Here is a 21,306-nt window from a genome sequence, read left to right on the forward strand (position 1 = left end):
TCTGGTTCTAGATCCTTGAGGAATCGCCACACTGTCTTCCACAATGGTTGAACTAACACCAACAGTGTGAAAGCGTTCCTGTTTCTCCCCATCCTCTCCAGCATCTGTTGTTTCCTGACTTTTTTATGATCGTCATTCTAACTTGTGTGAGATGGTATCTCACTGTGGTTTTGATTTGCATTTCTCTAATGACCAGTGATGAGCTTTTTTTCATATGTTTGCTGGCCGCATAAATATCTTCTTTTGAGAAGTTTCTGTTCATATCCTTTGCCCACTTTTTGTTGAGGTTGTTTGTTTTTTTCTTGTACATTTGTTTAAGTTCTTTGTAGCTTCTGGATAATTAGCCCTTTGTCAGATGGATAGATTGCAAAAATTTTCTCCCATTCTGTAGGTTGCCTGTTCATGCTGATGATAGCTTCTTTTGCTTCACAGCTAATTTTCTATCCTAAATGATGTCCTATTCAATCAAGGTCAGTGTGATTGGAAAATTATTTTCTAACACATCATTATTTCTTACTGAGCTTTCTACTCACAAGTAGAAATTTCCATTTCTAAATGTCTCAAATACATTAAACATAGATGTGTTATCTCCAATCATAACAGAAATCCTGTAAGGTAGAGATGTAAGGTAGAGATGCATATTATTGGTGAGGAAAATGAGGCTTGGAAAAGTCATGTAATTTCCCTAAGGTTTCCTGGCTAGTAAGTGGCAGAGCAAGGATTCTAAGCCGTATAATAACAACCAACACAATAGTTCACATATACTGAATATTCACTGTGTGACATGTTATTCTACATGATTTCCACATATTATCTCATTTAATAATCACAACAGCCTGATGAAGTAGGTATTATTAATGTTTTACAAATGAGAAACTGAGGCTTAGAAAGGTTAACTAACATACCCAAGGTCACAAAGGTAGTGAGTGGCTGAGCAGAGACCAGAACCCGGGTCTGTTTGAGTCTTGTTTGTGGACTTAGCATTGTATCACACTGCCTCCAGAGTGGAGTAGAGCTGAGTGGAACTGAGGAAGCTTTCAGATTTTTATATACGTATGAATTTATTAATTTATGTACATATCATATACATATATATTTGAGACGGAGTCTTACTGTGTCACCTAGGCTGCAGTGCAGTGGTGTGATCTCGGCTTACTGCAACCTCCACCACCTGGGTTCAAGCAGTTCTCCCATCTCAGCCTCCCGAGTAGCTGGAATTACAGGTGCATGCCAGCACGTCTGGCTAGTTTTTGTATTTTTAGGTAGAGACGGGGTTTTGCCATGTTGACCAGGCTGGTCTCGAACTCCTGGCCTCAAGTGATCTGCCCACGTCGGCCTCCCAGAGGGCTGGGGTTACAGGTATGAGCCACTGCGCCTGGCCATATCCCTTATATCTTGCTCCAGAAAGGATTTGAGGTGGCCAGAGGGTCTAAATTCTCTTTCCACGAGGATATAATCAACTTATTCTCGCAGAAATAACTGACTCCAGTGTTCCATACAGGTATTTCGCAGAAAGACTGAATTTTTCCAGATTCTATCCTTATATCCCTCTCTATATGCCTTTGAAGTTTCCGTTTAGTTGTTTCTCCTTTTTAATTCTCATTGTAATGGGAGATATTGAACAAAATCTTTGAGATCCACCTCCACCAAAATTCTATTTTGGATAAATAAAAACCTATTTTGGATATTGGATAAATGGAAACCTTATATCAAGAAAGGTTTTCATTTCCCAAAGAGGGCGCTGTGGTTCAAGTTGGTGCATTTGCTAGCATTGAGTTCCTATTTGGGCTTTCTTCCTTTTGCATCCTCTGAATGAAGAATTGCAGTATAATTTAGGATTTGGAAAGTGTTTGAAGGCCTGTTCATTAATCTTGTGTAGGAACTGGACAACTCCCTCATCAAACACAAATCAAACACAAAAGCCTGATTTTTTTTGGAAGAAAAGGAAACAGCTGAGGTTTCTGCATAATTAGAACAAGAGTAGCAGGCTCTCAAGAAGTGTCCACACAAAAGAATTAGAGACAGAAACAGATTTAATGAAAACTAATCTTCAGGACCACACACTTGCACAGGCCCTTTCCAAGTTCCCAGGAAGAGTTCCAGCAATGTGTTCAAATGGCCATGTGTTTCTGTAAAATTTGCATCAGTACAATATTTTATTTTATTTTTATTTATTTATTTATTTTTGAGATGGAGTTTCACTCTTGTTGCCCAGGCTGGAGTGCAATGGTGCGATCTTGGCTCGCTGCAACCTCTGCCTCCTGGGTTCAAGCAATTCTCCTGCCTCAGCCTCCTGAGTAGTTAGGATTACAGGCATGCACCACCATGCCTGGCTAATTTTGTATTTTTAGTAGAGATGGGGTTTCTCCATGTTGGTCAGGCTGGTCTCGAACCCCCGACCTCAGGTGATCCAGCTGCCTCGGTCTCCCAAAGTGCTGGGATTACAGGTGTGAGCCACGGCGCCCGGCCCAAAAGTACAATGTTTATTTTAACCACAGTCAGTTAGGGTTGCTCTTCCTTCTTCAACTTTTCCTTGGTCACATGCTTCCTCAGGTCGACTGCTACTGGATGGCCTTGGGCATTACTTAGATCTGACTAAGGTGAAATGAGGCTGGGGATGCATTTATTTTAGGGTTTACAGGATATGTTTATGTGATTTGCTGTCATTTCCATAGAGTTATGTTATGCTAGGTGTCCTGGTGCAGAGAGGGCTTCCAAGAGTACTGCTATTACCCAGGGAGCCAATTCATTTAGCATCATGACATAAAAGTGTGGGCTGACGATCTTGTTGCAATAAGGGTGTGTGTCTAGGACCAGAATTATGTGGTGGTGGTAGAAGAACAAGGTTTGGAATATATGGAAATAGATGCTAATCCACAGAGAATTCTTGCAGCTGTTAGACATGTAAAATTACAAGCTCAGGATTTGGTTCTCATATATGCCTAGCCAGAATAAAAGTACTCTTTTGTGAGGAATATGTTCAATGAGGCAGTATATCCAGCTACAAATATACCATACGTTTTTTATGGGAATCACATGAAAGACTATTTCCAGGGCATGAAACTGTAGCACAGCCACAAACAACAGTTTCTGCAGATGAAGTTGCACCTTTTACCATCCCAATAACCAACCAGAAAAAAATTACATCAACCATGCTAGAAGAGTAAGTTATCTTTCTCTTATCTCTATGAAAATGATATTACAAAATCTTTGTCATATAAACAGATGATCAAATCGTATGCAGCCAAAAATGTAGGGGAAAATATAGCAGAGGATGGTCAGGCAATAAATGAATAAAAACACTGGATTTGTGATGTTTGTGGTATTGTCAGATTCTAAAAATTTTGTAATTTCCTTTGGTTACGTTATCATTTTAAATAAATATTCTCATTCATGCCTAATTTGTATTTGTAAGTTTGTGTTCTCTTAATCCCAGTGGGCCTTCAAAATTACAGACATTTCAGACCCCACAATCTTTTCGTGAATCTTTTCGTGATTAGAGATACTTTCTCTGATTACTACAGCAGAATGGTAGAAATAAAATATACTTAAAACTTTATTTAATAATTGGGAATTTTATTTCTGAATGTCAAGTTTAGTTCCATGAATTTCCTTTTTAACTCAGTTTTAGTGAGGTATAGTTTACATACGGTAATATGCATGGATTTTAAGTATACATTTCAATGACTTTTGACAAATGTGTAAATGTATGAAACTAACATCCAAATAAAGATACTAAACCTTTTCATCATCCCCCAAATTCCCTTGTACTACTTTCCAGTAACTCCACCCTCAGCTCCCCAGGCAACTGATATTCTGATTTTCTTTTTTTTTTTTTTTTTTTTTTTGAGACGGAGTCTTGCTCTGTTGCCCAGGCTGGAGGGTAGTGGCATGATCTTGGCTCACTGCAACCTCTGCCTCCCGAGTTCAAGCGATTCTTCTTGGCTCACGGCAACCTCTGCCTCCCGAGTTCAAGCGATTCTTCTGCCTCAGCCTCCCGAGTAGCTAGGACTACAGGCGTGTGCCACCACACCTGGCAAATTTTTGTATTTTTAGTAGAGATGGGGTTTCACTGTGTAGGCCAGTCTGGTCTCGAACGATATTCTGATTTTTATCACTAGAGATTAGTTTGCCTGTTTGTGAAGTTGGTAGGAATGGAATCACACAGTGCACTCCTTTGTGTCTGACTTCTTCACTCACCATATGTGCGATGGTTAATTTTATGTCAACCTGACTGGGCTAAGGGATGCCCAGATAGCTGGTAAGACATTATTTCTGGGCGTGTCCATGAGGGTATCTCCAGAAGAGATTATCATTTGAGTTGGTAGACTGAGTAAGGAAGACTGCCCTTATCAATGTGGTTGGGCATCATCCTGTCCATTGAAAGCCCAGATAGAACAAAACGGCAGAGAAAGGACAGATTCTCTCTTGTCTTGAGCAAGGACATCCATATTCTTCTGCCCTTGGACGTGAAGCTCCTGGTTCTCAGGCCTTCAGACTCAGACTGAATTAGACCACTAGCTTTCCTAGGTGTTTGCAGACGGCAGATGGTCGCCAAGAAATCTTTCTTGGGCTCCATAATCATGTGAGATAATTCCGATAATAATAAATCTCTGTCTCTGTCTCTCTTTCTGTTGTTTCTCTGGAGAACTCTAATACAATATGTTTTTGTTTTGTTTTTTAATTTTTAAGTTTATGGGTGTATAGTAGGTGTATGTATTTATGGGGTAAATGAGATATTTTTATACAGGCATACAATGCATTATAATCACATCAGGGTAAATGGAGTATCCATCTCCCCAATATACAACTTTTTTTGAGATTTTTGCCATGCTGTTGTGTAGATCAGTAATCTGTTGCTTTTTGGTGATAAGTACTACATCATGATTTCTCCATTCTCCTGTTAAACATTTGGGTTATTTTCAGGTTTTGCTATTAAGAATAAATCTGCTGTAAATATTTTTGTACAGGTCATTTTGTGAAGATTGATTTTCATTTCTCTTGGAGATATAGAAACGGAATTGCTGGGTCCTATGATAGGTGGGTATTTACCTTTATAAGGAACTGCCAAAACTTTTTCCAGTGAGGTTGTACCATAAATCACTTCCAGCAGTGATTAATGAGAATTCCACTTGTTTCATATGCTCGTCAGTACGCTAAGAGTTGTGAAGTGGTGTCTCATTGTGGCTTTAATTTACATTTCCCTGTTAATAATAATGTTGAGTGCCTTTTCATATGTTTACTGACCATTCCTGTATCTTCTTTTATTAAGTATTCTAAATAATTTACCCATTTTTATTTGGATGGTTTGACTTATTATTGAGTTGTAGTGGTTCTTTATAAACTCTGGATGTAAGTTCTTTATAAAGTTTGGAGAGATCTATTTATCTACACATACATTATCTGTCTGTCTGTCTATCTGTCTATCTATCTATCTATCTATCTATCTATCTTGTCTGTCTACCTATCTATCTATGAATGAATCATCCATCTATCTGAAGAGAATATTTTCTCCCAGTCTGTGGTCTGTCTTCAGTGTCTTTTTTTTTTTTTTTCCTAAAAAAACCAACCTTTTATTTTGGAATACTTTTGGAGTTACAAAAGAGTTGCAAAAATAACAGAGACAGTTCCTCTAAACCCTCCACCTGGCTTCCTCTAAAATTAATATTTTATTTTTTCCACAGATTTGGTGATTATCTGCTCATCTTATTACTGATTTCTAATTTGATTCAGTTGTGGTCAGAGAACACATTCTGTACAATTTCAATCTTTTGAAATTTATTATGACATGCTTTATAATCCAGCACATAATTTATCTTGTTTTCATGCATACATGAATAGAAATGTATTTTTTTGCAGCTGTTAGATGTAGTATTTAAAAAACATAAATTAGATCAAGTTGGTTATTAGTATTGCTCAAATCTTTTATATCTTAATGGATTTTTGTCTGCTTGTTATATCAAATAGAGTGTTGAAATTACTAACTATAACTGTAGAATTGTCTAATTCTTCTTTTCAATTCTGTTGGTTTTTGCTGCATATTTTTGAAGTTCTGTTTCTAGATGCATACACATTTAGAATTGTTATATCTTCTTGATGAAATGACTATTTTTTCGTTATGAAATGTCCATCTTTATCACTAGTAATACTCCTCGTTTTGTTTTGTTTTGTTGGAACAGAGTTTTGCTCTTGTCACCCAGGCTGGAGTGAGGTGGCATGATATCGGCTCACTGCAACCTCCGTCTCCTGGGTTCAAGTGATTCTCCTGCCTCAGCCTCCTGAGTAGCTGGGGTTACAGGTGTGTGCCACCACACCCGGCTAATTTTTGTATTTTTTAGTAGAGACAGGGTTTCACCACGTTGGCCAGGCTGGTCTCAAACTCCTGACATTAGGTGATCTGCCTGCCTCGGCCTCCCAAAGTGCTGGGGTTACAGGTGTGAACCACTGTGCCTGGCCTTACTCCTGGTTTTGAGTCTACTTTGTCTAATATTACTATAATCACTCTAGCTTTTTTTTTTTTTTTTTGAGACAGAGCCTCGCTCTGTTGCCCAGACTAGAGTGCAGTGGCACGATCTCAGCTCACTGCCAGCTCCGCCTCCCGAGTTCATGCCATTCTCCTGCCTCGGCCTCCCGAGTAGCTGGGGACTACAGGCGCCCACCACCACACCTGGCTAATTTTTTTTGTATTTTTAGTGGAGACGGGGTTTCACCATGTTAGCCAGGATGGTCTCGATCTCCTGACCTCGTGATCTGCCCGGCTCGGCCTCCCAAAGTGCTGGGATTACAGGTGTGAGCTACCACGCCCAGCTCACTCTAGCTTTTTTATGATTAGTATTTATATATTTTTGCACTTCTATACTTTCAGTGTATCTGTGTCTTTATATTCAAAGTTCCTCTTTGTAGGCAGAATATAGGCGAGTCTTATTTTCTATCCAGTCTGACAATCTTCGCTTTTAGTCAGAAAGCTTCTTATTGACATGGTTGAGTTTCAGCCTATCATCTTACTATCTTCTTTTGTCTATCCCAGCTGCTCTTTTTCCCTTTGTTCTTTCTTCCTGCTTTATTTCAGATTAATCAGTTTTTTTTTAGCATTCCACTGTATCCTCCTTTCTCATTTTTAGCTATGCCCCTTTTAAGTGGTTACTCTAGGGTTATGGTACAGATATCCAACTCATCATAGTCTCCTGTGAGTTAATATACTATCTCTTAACCTATAATTCAAGAACATTATAATATTGTATTTCTTTTTTTCTTTCTTTTTTTTTTTTGGAGATGGAGTCTCGCTGTGTCACCCAGGCTGGAGTGCAGTGGTGTGATCTTGGCGTACTGCAACCTCCACCTCCTGGGTTCAAGCAATTCCCCCGTCTCAGCCTCCTGAGTAGCTAGGACTACAGGTGCGCATGCCACCATGCCTGGCTAATTTTTGTATTTTTAGTAGAGATGGGGTTTCACCATATTGGTCAGGCTGGTCTTGAACTCCTGACCTCAGGTGATCCACCCACCTCGGCCTCCCAAAGTGCTGGGATTACAGGTGTGAGCCACCGCTCCCAGCCATAATGTTATATTTCTTTCTTTGTTTCTTTCTTTTTTTTTTTTTTTTTTTTTTGAGGCAGAGTCTTGCTCTGTCTCCCAGGCTGGAGTGCAGTGGCCCAATCTTGGCTCACTACAACCTCTGCCTCCTGGGTTCAAGTGATTCTCCTGCCTCAGCCTTCTGAGTAGCTGGGACTACTGGTGTCTACCACCATGCCCCGCTAATTTTTGTATTTTTAGTAGAGACAGGGTTTCACCATATTGGCCAGGCTGGTCTGGAACTCCTGACCTTGTGATCCGCCTCGGCCTCCCAAAGTGCCGGGATTACAGGTGTGAGCCACCGTGCCTGGCCCATAATGTTATATTTCTAATAACCTCCATCCTGTTTTTATTTTTTCGCTATTGTTAAGTACAACATATCTATATATAAACTTTCCATATCTTGTAAACCACACAATGTATCCTTATTTTTATTTTAGTCAGTTTTCCTTTAAAGAAGTTAAGAAAACAAGTAAATTTTAAACAATGTATTTACTATTTTGGTACTCTTAATTTCTTCCCATAGATCTGTTACTAATTGGTATTGCATTTCCTTTATCCTGAAGTACTTCCTTTTACATTTCTTGTAGTGCAGGCCTACTGGCAACAAATTCTATCAGATTTTACTTATTTGTAAATATTTTTATTTTTATTTTCTTCTTGAAGGGATATGTTTTCTAAAATTCTAGTTGACTTTTTTTTCTTCAGCATTTTAAAGATTTCCCATTGCTTTTGGCTTCCATTGTTTCTTTTTCTTTCTTTCTTTCTTTTTGAGACAGAGTCTCACTCTGTCCCCCAGGCTGGAGTGCAGTGGCACAATCTCGGCTCACTGCAAGCTCTGCCTCCCGGGTTCATGCCATTCTCCTGCCTCAGCCTCTGTAGTAGCTGGGACTATAGGCGCCCGCCACCACGCCTGGCTAATTTTTTGTATTTTGTAGTAGAGACGGGGTTTCACCATGTTAGCCAGGATGGTCTCGATTTCCTGACCTCATGATCTGCCTGCCCCGGCCTCCCAAAGTGCTGGGATTAACAATCGTGAGCCACCACGCCCAGCTTTCTTTTTTTTTTTCCAGCTCTGTCACCCAGGCTGGAGAGCAGAGGCATGATATTGGCTCACTGCAACCTCCACCTCCCAGGTTCAAGCCATTCTCATGCCTCAGCCTCCTGAGTAGCTGGGATTACAGGCACATGCCACCGTGGCCAGCTAATTTTTGTATTTTAGTAGAGACGTTGTTTCACCACATTGGCCAGGCTGGTCTTAAACTCCTGACCTCAAGTGATTCACCCACCTCAGCCTCCCAAAGTGTTGGGATTACAGACATGAGCCGCTGTGCCCAGCCTGCTTCCATTGTTTCTAGTAAGATGTCAGCCATAGTTCTTATTGTTGTATGTATTGTGATATATCCCTCTCTGCCTTCCCCTTCCCCCAGCCGCTTTTGAGATTTTCTCTTTATTTTTGGTTCTCTGCAGTTTGACAATTATGTATGTGCCTCAGCATAGTTTTCTTTTTGTTCATCTTGCTTAGGGTTTCCTTAGCTTAGTGGTGCTTTGGGTTTGTTCACCTTCAAATTGGGAAGATGTTGGTCATTATTTTTTAAAGTATTTTTCTTCTCCATTCTCTCTCTCCTGTTCTTCAGGGACTTCAATTATATATATTAGATCACTTTAAATTGTCCCACAGATCAGTGATTCTTTATACATTTTTATTTTAATCTTTCTCTCTTTTTTTTTTTCAGTTGAAACATACAACTTTTTTGATGATACACCAATGAAGCTTTTGGTGGATAAATTGAAGTCAAAACAAATAACACAAGAGTATGTGTCATTTATAATAGACAGGTTCACTGTCAATTCACAGAGGAACCAGTAAAAAATATTTCAATCCAAGAAGCATGATTAAAATCACAAATGTGTTTTCAGCACAAGAGGACTATTTATTTGATATTCATAAGATGATTCAGCTTGAAGCAGGTGACTGTCACAGATAACATCACCCTGGGTGAGACATTATTCAAAACTAGCAGCTGAAAGGATCCCTTTATTATATGACTAAGTGGAACAGCAGTAACTTTCAATTTTCAGTGCCTCCAGCTGCAAAACCAAGAAATTTCTTAAAGTCTTTTGAGAGCACATAACTAATTAGAATTTGTTCACTAGTTTTATAACTTTCACTTTCACTGAGAGGTCATGGTGATTTGCTAAGGCTCTAATTTTCTTAACACACACTCCAAATGTAATGCATACGTTTAAAAAGGGAACCTTTATTGAATTCTCTATAGCTGAACACTTCTGCTCTGAGATTGTCATAGATGATCTCAGATATAGTAAGGGCATCAATAAAAATTTCTGATTCCACATAAGAATTGTAGAGAGAATAAATATGTGGACACTTGGGTACTGAGAATTTTTTTCTTTTTTTTTAGCATATCTGATTTTCAGCAAAATTATTTTCAAAATCTCAACCTTGATTCTTAGCCACCAAAGCCATAAAGGGTGCACCCCTGCCACTTAAGCATATAGACTACTCCCATGGCTGTTACATCTTGCACTTGGCATGCTTGGTGTAACATCATCCTGGATCACATTCTCCAGAAACACCTTCAGAACCCCCTGGATCTCCTCATAGATGAGGCCAGAAATGCTCTTGACACCATCACACCAAGCAAGATGCCAGATAGGAGGCTTGCAGATAGATGCCTTGTAGGCTGTCATATGTAGGACCTTGCAGTGATACTTAGTTCCTTCCTTACCAGTCCTTTTCCACCTTTGCCTCAGCCAGACATGACAAAACAGATGCTTTTTCTTTTTGTGGTTCAGTTTGCAAAAATTTTATGACCTGTGTTCAAATTTCACTGATCTTTTTTTCTGTGGTGCCCAATATGATGTTAAGGGTACACAATGAATTTTTCGTTTCATATATTGTATTTCCCACGTCTTCACCTATTCCTTCTTTCTTTCCTTGTAAATTCCTAACTATATTTATAGTAGTTGTTTTAAAGTCATAAGTCTGCTAATTCCTCTGTCTAGGTCATCTTGTGGGTCTCCTATTGATGATTTCTTTCTCTTATGTATCAGATTTTTTTTGCATGTTCCCATGTCTCAATATTTTACTGTAAGGCAAAAATTGTGTATAAATGATAGTGGATACTGCTGTATAATATTTTGTGTTTTGTTTTCACAGAACTTTCAAATCCTTCCTTCCATTCCGGTTTATGGGATAATGGGTTGTTTGTCCAGTGCCAACTAAGATGTGAAGACTGGAATTGGGCTACAGTATTAACCCCAACTTCCTGCATTGTTGCCACTAAGTGGTTCATCCCTTTGATACTGTCAGAATTTAACTGGAAGGAGATTAGTTGCCACATGAGTTGGTTTAGATGACTTTTGGATTCAACTACAATTAGGCTTTAGAATCAGAACACTCAAGACTGCACAAACTTTCTCTAGTTTCTAGCCGCGTGTCCACTGATACGTCAGGATTCCCCTTTATCACTTTTGCAGCAAATTCTTAGAGTGGAGAGGGAATTGTTGTACTAAATAATTTATGTTTGCATTAGAGCTCTTCCAAATTCCAATTCATCTTGCCAGCCCACGCTATTATTAAGTATTCAATGGATTTTTTTTTTATTCTTTGAAAAATTTCTCTATCTGTAGCTAGGCCACTCCTCTACTCACCTATGCCCAGAGTAGACATTGGCCTCTCTATATAAAAATGTCCACAACCCTTTACTCATATGTAAAGTGCTTGCTGTACTCTGCTGTTTAGTTTATTATTGCCTATTTGTGTCTACTTCTCGATGGCTTTGGGGATAAGTGTGAGGGCTTTTTTGTTTTATCTGTTTTTTTTTTTCTTGTTACTCTGGAAGCAGTAGTTTCCACATTTTATTATATTTTTATTAGGTTGGATGTTCTATAAATGTCTACTAGTCTAGATGGTTTGTATTGCTGTTGAAGTCATCTTCTCCTTTTGTAAAAAATTTTCTGCCTAGTTGTCCTATCCATTATTGAAAGTGGGGCCCTGAGGTTTCCATACATTATTGTTGAATGATCTGTCTCACCCTTCAATCTGATTTTCTTCTTTTAATTCATGGTATATGCCATCTACTGCCTCCATTGTTTCTGATTAGTCAGGTATTAATCTTATTGAGGTTCTTTGGTAAGTAATTATTTTTCTCTTGTCACTTTCAAATGGTTCTCTTTATCTTCAGATCTCAGTATTTGTGGTTTTTTTCAATAAATACATAAATTAATTATCTTTTATTTTAAATTCTGCTGTGGGGGAAAGTAAAGGATTAATTTACTCTTACCTCTTATTTTCCCCTACAGCATAATTGACAAATAAAAATTATATGTTTTTGTAGTATACAATTTGATGTTTGTACATATAAAAACTTACTGTGAAATGATTACCTCCAGTTTTGGATGGAGGATGGATACCTCCAGTTTTGTCCTTGCTCAAGATTGCTTTGACTGTTCAGGGTGTTTTGTGGTTTCATGCGAATATTAGGATTTTTTTTCTGTTTCTATAAAAAATGCTGTAAAACTTTGAAAGCATTGAATCTGTAGATTATTTTGGATAGTATAGACATTTTAACATTATCATTTCTTCCAATTCATGAATATCTTTTCATTTATTTGTGTCTTCACAAATTTCTTTCATCAATGTTTTACTCAGTGGTTTACATCAGTGTTTATAGTGTTTAATGTACAGATCTTTCACATCCTTGGTTAAATTCATTCCTAAGTATTTTATTTTGATCTATTGTAAATGGGATTGTTTTCTGAATTTCTTTTTTGGATAGTTTGTTTCTCTACAGAAATGATACTTATTTTTATATATTTAATTTGTATTCTACAGCTTTGCTAAATTCATTTATTCTGTTTTTTGGTGAAGTTTTTAGGGTTTTCTACATATAACATCATGTTATCTGCAAAGAGACAATTTTAATTCTTCCTTTTCAATTTGGATGCCTTTTCTTTTTCTTGCCTGATTGATCTGGCTAGGACTTCCAGTACTGTGTTAAATAAAAGTGGCAAGAATGAGCATCCTTGTCTTATTTTTTATTTTAGAGGAGAAGTTTTCACCAGTGAGTATGATATTAGCAATGGACTTGTCTTATGTGGCCTTTATTGTGTTGAGGTATATTCCTTCTATACCTAATTTGTTGAGAATTTTTATTATTAAAGGATATTGAATTTTGTCAATGGCTTTTTTTCTGCAGCTATTGAGATGATCATATGATCTTTGCCTTTCATTCTGTTAATGTGGTGTATCACGTTTATTGATTTGCCTATGTTGAACCATCCTTGCATTCCAGGGATAAAACCCACTTGATCATGGCGTATAATCTTTTCAATGTGCTGTTGGATTCAATTTGCTATTATTTTGTTGAGGAGTTTTGCATTTATGTTCATCAGGGATATTGGCCTGCAGTTTTCTTTTCTGTTAGTGTCCTTGTGTGGCTTTGATATCAGGGTAATACTGGCCTCGTTTCCATTTTTAAGAAGAGTTTTAAAAGGACTGGTTAATTTTTCTTTAAATGTTTGGAAGAATTCAGTCATGAAGCCATCAGGTCCTGGACTTTTTTTTTTTTTTTTTTTTATATGAGACATTTCATTAGTTATTCAGTATCTTTATTTATTCTTTGTCTTTTCAGATTTTCTCTTCATGATTCATGGTTGATAGGTTGTATATTCATAGTAGTTTATTTTTTTCTAGGTTATCCAATTTGTTGACATTTAATTGTTTATAGTCATCTCTTATGATCCTTTGTTTTTCTGTGGTATCAATTGTAATGTCTTCTCTTTTATTTATAACTTTGAATTTTTCTTTTTTTTGGTTAATTTAGCTAAAGTTTATCAGTTTTTTATATTGTTTTTTAAACTATTTCTTTGATATTTCTTGTCATTTTTCTAGTGTCTATTTCATTTATTTCTCCTTTGATTTTTATTATTTATTTCATTCTGCTAACTGTGGGCTTAGTTTGCTCTTTTTCTAGTTCTTTGCACTGTAAAGTTAGGTTGTTTATTTGACATATTTTTTATTCATGTAGGTGCTATCACTATAAACTCTCTTACTAAAATTGCTTTTGTTACATCCCCTATATTTTAGTATGTTGTATTTTCATTTTAGTTTGTTTCAAGATTTTAAAAATTTCCTTTTTGATTTATTATTTGACCCATTGTTTAGGAGTGTGTTATTTAATTTCCACATATTTGTAGAATTTCGTTTTTCTTGTATTATTGGTTTCTAGCTTCACATCATTGTGATTGGAAAAGATGCTTGATATGATTTCAATCTTCCTGAATTTGTGAAGACTTCTTTTGTGGCCTACAATATGATCTATCCTGGAGTATGTTCCTTGTGAGCTTGAAAAGAATGTGTATTGTGCTGCTGTTGAATAGATATTCTGTATATGTCTATCATGCCCATTTGGTTTATATGTGTTATTCAAGTATACTGTTTCATTATTGGTTTTTTGTCTGGATGATCTATCCATTGTTGAATGTGGGATATTGAAGTACCCTACTATTATTATATTGCTATCTATTTCTCCCTGTAATTCTGTTTATATTTGTTTTATATATTTAGGTGTTCCAATGTTGGGTGTAAATATATTTATAATTATTACATCCTTTTGATGAATGTTTCTGTTTATCATTATGTAGTGACTTTCTTTGTCTCGCGTGACAATTTTTGACTTAAAATCTATCTTGTCTGATATAGGTATAACCACCACTGCTGCTCTTATTTGGTTACCACTTTGCATGGAGTATATTTTTCCATTCCTTTACTTTCAATCTGTATGTGTCCTTAAAGCTAAAATGAGTCTCTTGTAGGCAGCATATTGTTGGGTCTATTTTGCTTTTGTTTTTAAATCTAGGAAGACATTATATTTCTGATTGGGGTCCATTTATATTTAAAGTAATCACTGATAGATAAGGACTTACTATTGCTGTTTTATTAATTATTTGCTATTTTGTGGTTCCTTCATTCCTTTCTCTCTTATTATCTTCCTTTATCATTTGATAATTTTTTGTAGTGGCATGAGATATGATTTAATTACTTTGTCTTTGTCTTTTGTGTATCTACTACAGGTATTTTCTCTGTGGTTCCTTTGAGGCTTATATAAGATATTTTATAGTTGTATCAGTGTATTTTAATCTGATAATGACTTAACTTCAACCACATTCAAGAACTCTACACTTTAAAATTTCCTTCCCCCCATTTTATGTTACTGATGTCGCAGTTTACATCTTTTATATATTGTGTATTCATTATGTATTCATTAATATAATATTGAAACTACAGTTATTTGTAATACTTTTGTTTCTAAATGTATATACTAGAGTTAAAAGTGACTTACATACCATTACAGTATGAGTATTCTGAATTTGACTATATTCTTACTTTTACAGTGAGTTTTATACTTTCATATGTTCTCACGTTGTTATTTTAGCATCCTTTCATCTCAATTTGAAGAGCTACATTTAGTATTTCTTATACTGCAGGTCTAGGTTGATGAACAACCCCAGCTTTTGTTTGTCTGGCAAAGTCTTAATCTCTCCTTCATTTGTAAAGGACAGCTTTGCTGGGTGTAGTCTTTTTGGTTGAAGGGGCTTTTCCCCCCTTTAGCACTTTGAATATATTATCCCACTCTCTCTTGGCCTGCAAGGCTTCTGTTGAGAAGTCTGCTGTTAATCTTATGATGGCTCCTTTGTATGTGATGAGTTGCTTTTCTGTTGCTTTCCAAGTTTTGTTTTTCACTTGACAATTTGACTATAGTTTGTCTTGGTGAAGATCTCTTTATATTTAATCTATTTGAGGTTCTTTGAGCTTCACGGATCTTGATGTTCATATACCTCTCCAGATTTGGGAGTTTTCTGTCATTATTTATTTAAAGTCTTTTTATCTTAAATTATTATGTATACATACTAGTTGTACATATTTATGGGGTACATGTGATATTTTGATACAAGCATACAATGTAGAATGATTAAGTCAGAATAATTGGGGTATCCATCACCTCAAGCATTTATCATTTCTTTGTTTAAGGAACATTCCAATTCTACTCTTTTAGTTATTTTGAAACATACAATAAATTATTGTTAACTATTGTCACTCTACTGTGTACCAAACACTAGATCTTATTCCTTCTATTTAACTGTATTTTTATACCCATAAGATGATTTATAAATCATTCCCTGCTTATCCCCCTCTTTCCCACTACCCTTCCCAGCCTCCATTGGATACCCCAATTATTCTGATTGTAGAGCTCCATTTCTTTAGGGTCATTACTGGTGCTTAATTTTGTCCCTTTGGTGGTGTCATGTTTCCCTGATTATTTGTGATTCTTGTGGCCTGAGTTAGTGTTTGCACATTTGAAGAAGTAGGCATCTCTTTGAGTCTTTACAGACTGGCTTCAGCAGGTAAAGCACTTAAACATTCAGCCCACCGAGAGATTCTGGGCAGGTCTTATAGTGGGGTCTGTGGGTGGGCTTGCTCCTGGAGCCCTTAGTAGAGCTTTCATGATGCCTGGGCCAGTGGGTGGGTGAGCCTGGTACCTCAGTCCACTGAGGCACACCTAAGTATTATATCTGCATGGGCAGGCCTGGTGCCTGAGTTTGCAGGAGGAGGTCTGGAACCAGGGTCTATGTGTACAGGCCTGGATCCTGGGTCTGCAAGGGCAGGCCTGTTGCCTGTGTGGAGGCTGGCTTGAGACCTGGTTCCACTGGGGCCCGGCCTGGCATTGAGGTAGGCCTTGAGCCTGAGACTGTGGGTGTCAGCAGGTAGAGAGTGGGTCTGAAGCCTGGGTCCAGTGAGTCTGATCTGGAGTGTGGGGTCATGGGGGTTGGTCTGGCACTAGGGAAAGTGCGGGTCATGGGCTCCCGCCTATCATCAGGGTAGGCCTGGAGCTGGGGCCATAGGGACTGGTCTGCCACTAGCGCTCACTGGGATGGTCCTGGTGCTAGGGTCTGCAGCAAATATGGGTGCTCATTTCCCTGTTTTTCCTCCACATCAAGAGTATCTCTTTCTAGACTGCACTGCCTGTGCTTTGGGAAGGGTGTCATGGGTAATGTAAAACTGTCCTGCCCTGTTCAGTGTCTTTTCTTAGATCTGTGCTCCACCCAGGTACTCTAATCCCTCATCTGAATTCCTAGCTGTTGTGAAGTTATTTTTATGCATGGATAGTTATTACAAATTGATGTTTCTGTGAGGGAACAAGTACTGGAAACCCCTATCCCTCCATCTTGTTGCTGTCAATCTAGGTCTCCAACATTTGTGTTTATTTTACTTAAAGTTTACTGAGCTTCTTGGATGTATTGATTAATGTTTTTTACCAAACTTGGGAAGTTTTCAGCCATTATTTCTCCTTTCTCTCTCTCCTCTCCTTCTCATGCATATGTTGATGTGATTAATGATGTCTCACATTTCTGCGAGGCTCTGTTTATTTTTCTTCATTCTTTTTTCTCTCTGTTCTTCAGTCTACATAATCTCTATAAATATAACTACAAAATTGTTGACTTTCTTTTGCCTGCTGAGAGCTAATGTGTCCTCACACTCCAAAGAGAGAGCAAGCAAGCTCTTTAGTGTCTCTTCTTATAAGAGCGCGAATTCTACCATGAAAGTTCCACTGTCGTGACCTCATCTAAACCTAACTACTTCTGAAAGGTTCCATCTGTAAATACCATCGCACTGGGGGTTAGGGCTTCAACATATAAATATTGCAGGGACACAGACATTCAATCCATAATAGCGAGTTTCAGTGAATTTCAGAAGCCCCTAAGGCAGAAAAGCAAAAGCACCTTATTTTTTGTCCACTTGACATGTGTCTTATGTTGGACTGAAATGTAGGTCTCCTAATTTTAGTGTAGTTTTGTATATTTCTCCCTGTATATCCTTAACTTTCTGATTTATAAAGGTAGGTGCTGTGTTATTTGTGTCATATATATTCATAACTGATATGTGATTTTTGTGAATTGTGGCTCTTGGCATTATCAAATATTTTGTTGTCTCACTTTTTGTCCAAATTCAACATTTTCTGATATCATTAGCACATTCTCTGTTTTCTTACTATTTTGTTTGTCTGCCCTATACTTTTACATCTCTTGACTTTTACCAGCCATTCTGAATCACTTTGATTTAGATATATCTCCTAAACGCAGCATAGGGTTGGGTTTTGCTTTGTGGGTCAACCTGCAGGTCTTTTCCTTGTAATACATGGATTTCTATTTACATGTATTGAAATGAGTGACATGTTTGGTTCAATAGCTATTTTAATGTTATATTTACTGTGTTTTATTTTACTTAATATGTCTCTTTATGTAGTCTGTTTTTGTTGCTCTTTAAACATTTTGTTTTGATGTTTAGAAACATTTGAACATGTGTTCTTGCAGTTACCTTCCAGTCTTCACATGCCATTCTCCCTGTGTGCACGTCTGTGTCCAAGTTTCCCCAAAGGACATTAGTCATATTGGATTAGGGACCACTCTAGCCCAGTATGGTCTCATCTTACCTAAGTATATCTGCATGACCTTATTTCCAAGTAAGGTCACATCCTGAGGTGCTGCAGGTTGGGACTTCAGCATATGAATGTTGGGGGGACACCATTCAACACGTAACTACCTCCATCTTTATATCCATCGTGGTTGCCTCAAACCCTGTCTTTTGATTCTTTAAGCTTCTAAGGCTGTGGGTCTCTACCCAAGATTTAGTAAACTCTCTGAGGAGAACTGTGGGCTGCCTGCCCTCAGGCTGAAAGCCATTAACATGGAAAGTTTACACAGTGCTATTCTTATCTTCTGCCAAGTGCCAATCCTCTCTCCCTTTCTGCTTCCTTTTGGTTGTTCTCCAGGGCCATCAAGTAGTTTGTTTTTATATTTGGAATGGAATTATGGTCATTATTTGCAAGAGAATTGGCCCAAAGCAGCTCTTCCACTATTACTGCAAGACTCTTATTTTATTTCTTCCTGGGGTTTTGTTAGCTGTTTTTTTTTTCTTTTGTCTGTTCCTGTTCTGGGGTTTTTAATGTATGATTCTAGGTGTTTCTTTCAGATCTGCAAATGGTAAGAAATGTTACATTCAGGTTGGTAGCGTGCATCAGTTTCTTTCTGCTTCATTTTGTGAAAGGGAATTTTTATCAGTTGAGGTGTTTTATTTTTATTTTACATTCCCTTTATACAGAGATTTCATTTGGATGTTATCTGCCCTTTCCCATTCATCTGGAAATGTCCCATCTTTTTCCTGGGCCAGCAATATCAGGCAAGGGTAAAGATTTTAGTTGGCTGACTATATTTCACAGTTCAAGGGCACCCTCTGCTGTTGACTGAAGAGAATTGCAGTTTCATTAATGTTACAGTTTTGGTGGGGTATTTTTTTTTTAATTTTGTTCTAGTGGCACTTTTAATTTTCAAAAATATATTTATCTTCCTCAGATGTGAATCATATTTTTTGTTTCTTGATCTCTGTGGTTTTTTCAAGTACGCGTATTCATTTTGTGAAAATTCAATGAGCTCTACACTTTGTATGTGCATATATTTCAATAAAAAGCTAAAAATAAACTTAAGTCAATAATTAACACCTGATGAATGAAACACAGAATTATATTTGATAAAATTATCTTCTACCCTCTAACTTTGTTATGCCCTACCTGCTATTTTTGTCGATTTGTTACTCTAAAAATTATATTTTGTACACATGCCCAAAAGGTATGTTTTGTAAGTACACTTAAAGGTGTCTTAAAATTACTTGTTTTTGAATCATTTGATACTTACCACCGGTCTTTTCAAAGTGTTTTTATCATTCATGAATTGTTTATCTTGAGTCTTCTTACAGGTAGATGAAATATCATAATTTTTACTAGAAAATAGCCACAATGAAGGGACACCATAATTTCACCATGCAAACCAGCACAACCTTACACAGATGACAAACATTTCCCCTCAAAAGTTGTTAAACTGTATTTGGGCTGACCAAATTAACCAGAGTTAATTCTGTTCATGGGGGAGCAGGAAGTAACTTGATAAAATGCTCTGAGTTTATACATCATTGTCAAATAAATAGTATAATTTTAAAGGAAAAAAACTTGTTAGGCAATGTTCTCTTGTTTTCTGACATCTCATATTGTGACAGAATGTAAGGCCAACCTGGTTTTTACAAATTCCGTGGTCTAATTTTTTTGTTGTTGTTAGTGTATAAAAATGGCATTGACTTAAAATTTTTTTATTTCTTTTATTTAATTAATTTATTTATTTATTTTGAGACAGAGTCTTGCTCTGTCACCCAGGCTGGAGTACAGTGGCACAATCTCGGCTGACTGCAATCTCCACTTCCTGGATTCAAGCGATTCTCCTTCCTCAGCCTCCCGAGTAGCTGGGACTATAGGCGTGCGCCACCACGCCTGGCTAATTTTTGTATTTTTAGTAGAGAGAGGATTTCACCATTTTGGTCAGACTGGTCTCGAACTCCTGACCACAGTTGATCTGCCTGCCTCAGCCTCCCAAAGTGCTGGGATTACAGGCGCGAGCCACCGCACTGAGCTGAGTTTTTTTTTTTTTTTAATGAATGTACTCCTGGTTGTTTTTTGTTGTTGTCGTTGTTATTGTTGAGACAGAGTCTCGCTTTGTCGCCCAGGCTGGAGTGCAGTGGCGCGATCTCGGCTCACTGCAAGCTCCGCCTCCCGGGTTCACGCCATTCTCCTGCTTCAGCCTCCTGAGTAGCTGGGACTACAGGTATCTGCCACCACGCCCAGCTCATTTTTTGTATTTTTAGCAGAGACGGGGTTTCACCATGTTAACCAGGATGGTCTCGATCTCCTGACCTCGTGATCTGCCTGCCTCGGCCTCCCAAAGTGCTGGGATTACAGGCGTGAGCCACCGCGCCCGGCTTCTGGTTGTTTTTTTACTCTTCTCTTGACATAGTTCTCACACACTGCATTCTGTTGCATAAAAGGAATTACATAGTTTTGAATTACAGATAAAGATGGACATTGTCTATGTGGTAAATACGTGGTAGTTTCTGGGTGACTTTTTATATGCTTCATATGAAAAATGATCGTATGTAGTTTTGAAAGGAACATAATCTGGACCATTCAGATACACTGAAATTCAGCTGTTCTCTACGTCATCTGTGTGGGTGTAGCTAAAATATGAGATTTTAAGCTTAAAAACAACTTCTGTGTGTTATTTGGAAATATTTTTTACTTAATTTCTCAACCACCCCAAAACTTAATGGGCAAATTTAAAATATGCATTTAATGCCTTAGTATTTTAGAGTGTAGACTTCAACAAAGTCCTTTGAGCCTCACTGTAGAAAATATTATTGACTTTTTAATATAAATCTTGTGTCCCATGTCCTTGCTAATTCATTATTTCTAATAGTCCATCTGTTGATTCTTTTTAATTTTCTGCTTATACAATTGTATCATTTTTGAATTATGAACAGATATTTCCTAAATTCCATCTGCTGTTTCTGTTGGGCCCCTGTTCCCTTGCTTTGCTGTGAAATAGCAAGTCCCTTCAAGGAAAAAGGCAGTAAACATGAGGTTGGCCTCGTTGGTCTCAGGTATCACAGTTCCTCAAATCCTGTCCTAGTTACATGCTCTCCAAATATTTGAAACAGTTTTTTAATGTATATGGTATATCTTTTACAGTTGTTTTCTGTAGGAGATTTATAATCTCGATATAAACTATTCCATCATGGCTGGACCAAAATGCAGCCTGACTTTTTCCTTTGTT

Source organism: Pongo abelii, chromosome 6, assembly GCF_028885655.2.
Source record: "Pongo abelii isolate AG06213 chromosome 6, NHGRI_mPonAbe1-v2.0_pri, whole genome shotgun sequence".
NCBI lineage: Eukaryota > Metazoa > Chordata > Mammalia > Primates > Hominidae > Pongo > Pongo abelii.